We start from the raw sequence: 8,660 nt of genomic DNA on the forward strand, positions 1-8,660 counted from the left end.
CTAAGTCTATCAGTCAGTCATCATACAATGTGGTTGTTACTGTGTACAATGTTCTCCTGTTTCTGTTCATTTCACTCAGTATCAGTTCATATAAGTCTTTCCAGGTTTTTCTGAAGTCCACCTGCTCATTTTTTATAACACAATAGTATTCTATTACATTCATATACCACAACTTGTTTAGCCATTCCCCAATTGATGGACATCCCCTCAATTTCCAATTCTTGGCCAACAGAAAAAGAGCTGCTATAAATATTTTTGTACATGTGAATCCTTTTCCCATTTTTGTGATCTCTTTGGGATACAGGCCTAGAAGTGTTATTGCTGGGTCAAAGGGTATGCACAACTTTATAATCTATTGGGCATAGTTCCAAATTTCTCTCCAGAATGGTTGGATCAGTTCACAACTCCACCAACAATGCATTGGTGTTCCAATTTTCCCACATTTTTAGCATTTGTCATTTTCCTGTTTTTTTCATGTTATCCAATCTAATAGGTATAATATGGTACCTCAGAGTCATTTTGATTTGCATTTCTCTAATCAATGGTGATTTAGAGCATTTTTTCACTTGACTATAGATGGCTTTAATTTCTTCCTCTGAAAACTGCCTGTTCATATCCTTTGACCATTTATCAATTGGGAAATAACTTGTAGTCCTATAAATTAGACTTAATTCTCTACATATTTTAGAAATGAAGCCTTTATCAGAAACACTGGCTGCAAAAATTGCTTCCCAGCTTTCTGTTTCCCTTCTAATTTTGTTGGCATTGGCTTTGTGCGAAAAAGTTTTCAATTTAATGTAATCAAAACCATCCATTTTGCATTTCATAATGTTCTTTATCTCTTGTTTAATCATAAATTCTTTCCTTCATAGATCTTATAGGTAAACTATTCCTTGCTCTCCTAATTGCTTATCACATCAGTCTTTATAATTTTAGAACAATTTCTAAACAATGTCTTACAAATAATATTTATATTTTAAATGTTCAATGAAATGATCAAGTCTAGCAACAATTCTCAGTCCCTTGCATTCTCCTTTTTATTACATCCTTTACTCAACTAGTAAGTCAAACATTTCATTAACTTGACAGAAGACTTTGCATCTCTAGATGCTAGAGTCACATCAATAGAATTTACTCTCTTTCTTCCCTACCTCTCCAGCCCTGTTCCCAACATATACCCAGGCCACAGGCATCTTCATTCCCATCTGAGAGCAGAGACCTAGGAAGGAATGCTCTACTGCTGGGGAAGGTTCATACTGAAAAAATACTTCCTGGTTCTCAAGGCCTTATGGAATGTATAGCCCAGTGTGGCCTTGAGAGACTGTTGATGTGTGGTGATGATCACAGAACCAGCTTCTCCAACTCCTTCCATTTCTAAGAGATCTGACTGAGGGAACATGAGTCAATCCAATCTTTGCTTCTGGATCCCTCTTAAAAATACATACCAGTTCTTCTTCCCATTGTGATTGGTCTAGGAATTGAGGTAGGGTTTTTCTTATCTCCAAGAGGCTGGGTCCAGGGGTCTTCACCACACAGCTGTTTTCATCTCTGTGGTCAAATGATTTTCTGGAGGAAGACTGTTTGAATAAAGTCTTTCCCTACCTCATGGAGTTAAGAGGGGCTAAACTGGAGCCAGCTGTAACTGGCTCTCAAGGGCTTTGTTGTTAAATTTTTAGCATGAGCATTTATCTTTGTAGAAGTCAAAAAATGCTACAACTTAGGGCTTGATTTATTATTCTATTGATTGCCTAGATTTTAGAAAAATTATGGAGAAAATATTAAAATACAGATTCAACTTAAACGTGTTCATTGCCTACATTTCCACACCTCTCCTCCCTCCCCCTCTCCCCCCATTAAGTTGCTAAACATTTGTCAACACAGTACTGGTAAACCCACTCTCTGCTCTCTGTCTGTGCCCATGTCTCTCTGGATGATGATCTTCCAGACAGAAGTCTGTTCCCTTTTAGACCCACAACTCAAAGTGTCCAAAGACTATTGATAATAGTCTTGACCCAATCATTCCCCCTTTGTCAATCCCATGTCTTAGTTACTCATGTACAGAGTTGTGTCAATGGGTCAACAAGACCTATTATTCTATTATTGGCCTATTTTGATAGGCTTAAATCCTGTATGAATCTTAATTTTTTTCTGTGCTATAGACCCATATAATGTGTATAAAATTGTTTCTTTGTCTTTCCCACCAGAAATAAGGAAAACATGTATCACTTGTCCCTTTCCCCTTACTGTAAAATTCTAGCAAGGGATGACTTCTTAACATTAATTTTTTTATTCTGAATTCCAAATTCTCTCCCTCCTTCCTGCCCCTCCCCACCCATTCAGAAGCTAAGCAACGATAGCCATTATAATGTGAAGTCATGTAAAACATATCTTTAAAAATAATGCTTACTTTTTTTTAACAGTCATTTAAAAATTTTGAGGTACAAGTGATGATTTCATCTTGAAACACTGATAAATCCCCAAGTCCAGAGTAACACCTATACTCTTTCCTGTGGGTAGGACAAGGAATACTACGGTCTCAGTAAAAGAGCATAATTGTATCTGGTTTCTGGTTTTTTATCTTATTTCTAAGGTCCATAAAAACATCTCACCTCAGGTTGAAACCTTTGAGTCATTCAGCTCTTGTTAGGAATTCCTAGTTCCTTCTTGATTTTGTTTACATAGCCTCTTGGGATTCACAGTGGCTCCTATAAGCTAGGTCTGGAGTGAAGCATTACTATTTGGGCTAACTGTCCAAGGACTGCAGAAACTGCCTTAAGTGGTCATTGGGATCCTGACTGGCAGCTTCTCCTATATATTATGCTTATTCAATAGTCCCTGTTTCATTCCACGGCTCTGAAGTGTGTCCTACCATCACTTGCTATATCTTTTAATTCAAACTGAGTAGATCATTCCATATCCTATCAAGGAGATGTCATCAACTGTCTCACTGTAGTTCAATGGGGATTTCTAGTCCTTCTATAAAAGACACACACATACACACACACACACACACACTTATAGATGTATTGAAAACCAGGACAAAACCTTAATCCTTTAAACTCATGAATCCTAACCATTGCCTTCCTTCTCTCCCATTCTTGTTCCATCTTATCCTCTACAATTGGAGGCAAGAAGGCCTGAATTCAGATCCAGCTTAAGATACTTATTTACTAGTTCTGTCACTCTGGACAAGTCAATTAACCTCTGTCTCAGTTCTGTTATCTGTAAAATGGGGATAATAATAACATCTACCTTCCAAGATTGTTGTGAGGATCAAATGGGATAATATTTGTAAAAGGCTTAGCATGGTGCCTGGCACATAGTAGGCATTTAATAAATGCTTGTTCCATTCCCCTACTTGTATACACCGGAATGATTGTTAATGGAAAGAGACTAGTGGGGGCTCACAAGGTATGATTTGGTAATGCAATCATAGAACGTTAATCCAAGAATCTGTGGTAGCAGTTATCCTATGGGTACTCAATCCACAAGTGCACATTAGGAAAGTAATCTAGAAAGGGTCCTAAACACAAAAAGGCAAAAAGAGAATCTAACTTCAGGAAGCTTACATACTAATGAGGGATATATAAACAACAAAATATATACAAGATAAGTATAGAATAGATGGAAGGTAACTTTACTTTGGAAAACACTAGCACTGGGGGAGACCAGCAGGACCAAGTCCTGCAATGAGCCAAGGATTCTAAGGGGCCAAGGTAAATATATCAACAGCATTACAGGCCTGAGGAACATATTGAGAAGGTACCAGGTTGGGAGATAGATACTTGTGAGGTATAACAAATAGGCCAGTGTGATGGGACCACTGAGTTTGCAAAGGAGAGTAAGTGATATGTAAGAAGTTTGGAAAGATAAGAAGAGGTCAGATTGTGAAGGTCTGGATATCTGAAAATCAAATCTGAATATCAAAAAGAGAAGCTTATATTTGATCTGAAAAGAAAAGAGAGCCACTGTAGTTTATTGAGTAGAGGAGATAGCATGGCCAGAACTGTGTTTTTGGAAATCCATTTTAATAGTTGTGTAGAGTAAAGGTATCAACCTCATGGGGCATGCAGCTGACAGAACTTCAGGGGTGGGGCATGAACCAGATTTAAATGTAAATGGGAAATATTTAACAAAATAAAAAATACAACAAAACATAGATAATGTTAATATATGTTTTATTTTTTAAGTCAAGATGTGGTCCACAGGAATTTTTATGTAGGGTTTAGTGAACTCCATTTCTGCTTGAGTTTGACACCACTGGCATAGAAGAAAGACACAATATTGTTACTAAGGAATTAACCAAGAAATGGCTGAAGAAATTGTGTCATATGAACGTAATGGAATATTGATGTTCCGTGAGAAGGACATGATGAAGGGACAGTTTCACAAAATCCTGGGAAGAACTTATGGAGAGTGAAGGCAGCAGGATGGTTTAGAAAATGATCACATAAAGGAAAACTATCTTTGATAGATTTAAGGACTCGGTTCAAAACAGTGATTAACAATGTCTCCAGAGGACTTATAATGAAGCATCTCATCTTCCAACAGAGAGAAAATATTCTCACAGCAAGGGAGAAGAAATGCATTTTTGGATATGGTCATGCAAATTTTGTTTTTCTTGACTATATCTATTTGTCACAGGGTTCCCTCCTTCCATTTTTAGTTGGGGGAAAGGATTAAAAGGGAAGGGAATACCAATGGTGATGCAAAAAGAAAAAGCAGGCCATTGAAATAATGTTAAAAGATCACAGAGGAATTCAAAAGGAATTTCTTTTTTTGTTGTTTTTTAGTATTTTATTTTTCCCCAGTTTTATGTAAAAACAATTTTTACATTAATTTTTAAAACTTTGAGTTCCAAATTCTCTCCCTTACTCCCCACCCCAATTAAGAAGACAAGCAATTTGATACAGGTTATATATGCATAATTCTGCAAAACTTATCTATAATAGTCATGTTGTGAAAGAAAACATGGACAAAAAATGAAGAAAAATAAAGAAAGTTCAAAAAAAGTGTGCTTCAGTCTGTATTCAGACATAACCAGTTCTTTCTCTGGGGATTGATAGCATTTTTCATCATAAGCCTTTCAGAGTTGTCTTAGATCGTATTGTTGAGAATAGTTAAATCATTCACAACTGATCATCTTACAACATTGCTGTTACTTTGTACACAGTACATTTCACTTTGCATTAGCCCATGTAAATCTTTCCAGGTTTTTCGGAGAGCATCCTGCTCACCACTTCTTATAGTACATAGTATTCCATCATAATCACATTCCACAATTTGTTCAGTCATTCCCCAATTGATGGGTATCCCCTCAATTTCTAATTCTTTGCTCCCAGAAAGGAACTGCTATAAATATTTTTGTACATATAGGTCCTTTTCCTTTTTGTGTGTGTCTCTTTTGGGATACAGAGCTAGTAGTGGGATTTCTAGGTCAAAGGGTTTTATAACCCTTTGGGAAAAGTTCCAAATTACTCTACAGAATGGTTGAATCAGTTCACAAATACACCAAGAGTGCATTAATGTTTCATTTTTCCCACAACCCCTTTAATATTTGACATTTACCTTTTCTGTCCTACTAGCCAATCTGATAGGTATAAGGGAGTACCTCAAAATTGTTTTAATTTGCATTTCTCCAATCAATAGTGAGTTAGAATATTGAGCACTAAGGCCTGCTCCTCGTTTGCTGGGTCCTGGCACTAGACCATGCTCCACTTTCACTCAGGAGCAATAGACCTTCTAAGTTGTCTTTCACATTTGTTGGCTGAAAGGTCTGGAAACCAGCACTGCTGCCACTGATTCAGTCACTACAAGGCCTGCTCTGGGTTTGCTAGGGCCCAGTCTTTACTGGACTGTGCTTCTCTCTTACCCTGGTGCAACAGTCCTTTCCTGCCAATCTTCCAAGTTACTTTGAGCTGGAAGTTTGTTTATCTCTGTCTTTTTGTGGGTTCTGCTGCTTTAGAATTTGTTTAGAGTCATTTTTAAAGGTATTGGGAGGGTTTTGGAAGAGAGCTCAGGCAAGTCCCTGTCCTTACTCTGCCATCTTGGCTCTGCCCAAAAGGAATTTCAAAGTCAGCACAGACAAGTTGGACAGTTTTGAAAGTATCAGGTTGAATTTGTTATATTGCTTAAAAAAACCAAAGAAACCAATAACACAAGAGATATGCATGTGTGGTTTCACTTACTATTTCTTTTTGTATTCTACTTTGTATAGAAATATTCATTTTTTTGGTGTTTGTTAAATTCAGGATTATGCATATTTGTATATATATTCTCTTTATTTCTTCACAGTAGAAAACTTACAATAATTTCATTGAGAGAGAGAGAGTATATTTCTACCTCTTTCCTTTTCATGTCACTCTCCAGATATGACAGGAAAAAAACATCCTTAATTTCTCACAAGCAAACCCTGATTCTTAATAGACTTTTACTATATATAGAATATTTATGTATCTATCTACACATATGCACATATGTATATGTATGTGTGTGTGATCTCATCTCTGTTTCAAAAGCCTTTCCTAGAGTAACAAAAATGTTACTTTCTCTTTAAGAAGGAAAGACGCTCACAGTTACTGTTAAGCCTGTCTTTCTATTAGGTACTTCTCCATCAGGAGTGTAGACTTATGTGTGTGTAAATTTAACTTTGCTATATGAAGATCCATGATGTAGACTATAGGGAAAACAGAAAGAAGGTAAAGACAGACTTCTTTTTTGTTAGAACTGTTATCAGCAGATTTTTATAAAGATAATTATGAGGTAAGACCCTATCAAGAGTCAGGGCTTGAGAGCAATTGAAAATGCTGTTTTCCCCTCACATCTGGAGAATGACATCAAGAGGCTGGGGTGGAGACATTCTCTGTTTTTTAAAAATGAAATTATTGTTAACTTTTATCTTGTGAAAGAAACAAAGAGAATTCTTCCAAGAAGAATTTGCTATCCCAAGTAAACTAAATATCATGGGACTATTTTCACAAGGGAAGAGAAGTCATCTGCTTTTTACTGTGTTGCTTTCAGGTGACTGTGGCTACGATCATTTGTGTGGCAATTTTGTAAAGAATTATTTCTAGTCTTATTATTAATTTCATTGTTAACAAATTGAATATTCATGCCTTGACCACACAATTATTTTCAAACTCTTTAGGTCTAATGTCTACTTCTGAATTTGTCATTCCACCTTTTTTTTTAAATGTAATTTGGGTAGCTTTCCTCAGACCCTTTAGTTTTGGGTGTCTGTGATTCTCAGTAACACTGGAAAAAAGAGTTGTCAAATGCTTTCAAATATGGTTGAATCAGATTAAAATGTATTGGGAAATATTTAGTAAGATAAATAAAAATACACTACAACATAGTTAATGTTGATTTGTGGATTTCTAAGTCAATATGTGGCCTTGCAGAGATTTGTTTTTCTTTGAATTTGATACCACTGAAAATACCATTAGTTGTTAATAGCTGCCTCCTGTATCTTCTTGATGACCCTCTTTTTTTCCCCATCCTCTGTTACCTGGGCTCTCTGTGTCCCCACAGGATGTAGCATGGAGGTAGGCAGCTGTTTACTGCTTGGCAGATTTTTTTAAATGAAAGGATAGGGCTCACCCAGATGGTTCTGCTAGTCAAAACATCAAAAAGCAGTTATTAAGCTCTTACCATATGCCATGCACCATGCTGAGTTAGGCTTAAATGAACCAGAGCTGTAGTTGTTTTCCCATCAAGGACAACCTGAATTTTGTTTGATTTCTCCACCTCTAGGCAAACTTTCCTATTTAAGCTCTTTTCCTGTGTCATCTTGCTGCTATTGGGCTATCCAGTCTCTTTGTCCTCCCTGCTCCCCATCCCCATGTCCTATCTGGGTTTACTATCTGAAACAGTCTCCTCTGCTTTATTTATTTATTATAACAGTCCTTCCATCAATCCTTACCTGTTCTAGATTTCTTCCCTTTAAGGTTCTGCTCTGTGTGTTCTCTGGTGACCTGTCAAATTAATCTTTGCCAAGGTGTTGTAATGTAATGCCAAGGAAAGGCAACTTCCCAAGGTTCAGAATACCAGCATAGGTGCTCTCCATTTTATTCAGTGACCAACCAAGAACAGAGAAGATCAAAACATGACATCATTCCAAATACAGCATTTACTAAATGTGATTAAATAATCTCCAAGGACTACCACCCCAGGACCTTCCAATCATTCAATCAATTACAAAGTCTCTGTTCTAAATACTTCTCCACCCCTAGGCTATACCTTAATTAAGTCCACCACAAAGTCCCTCTTCTCAAATGGAGATTAGTTTCCAAACATAAGGTCAAAAGTTCCCCACCCCTGGATCACAATTGAATCTGCCCCAGAGTTACATCAAGTTTAAGCACAGCACTTAATACCCAAATGGAGGTCTTTTCTTCATCTTGACAGAGGCAAGTTCTCAGCAATCTTAGTTCCTGGGGAGACAAGGCTCAGCAAGGCCACAAGATACATTGCCAGTCCCTTCATCAATTCATCCTCTGTCTGTAGAACAGTCCTAGAACCCCTGAACAAATTAGCAAAGCCCTCTCCCAGGATTTCTGTAAACATACAACAAGAAAATCCTTCTTCAGGGCTTCTGAACCAACAGAAAGGTTCCCAGACCCCTGCAACAACAGCACTGTCCTTCACCAGTGGACAGTATT

Source organism: Petaurus breviceps, unplaced genomic scaffold (genome assembly GCF_028583685.1).
Source record: "Petaurus breviceps papuanus isolate PSGF00001 unplaced genomic scaffold, PetGlider_PUasm1.0 115, whole genome shotgun sequence".
In the NCBI taxonomy this organism is placed as follows: Eukaryota; Metazoa; Chordata; class Mammalia; order Diprotodontia; family Petauridae; genus Petaurus; species Petaurus breviceps.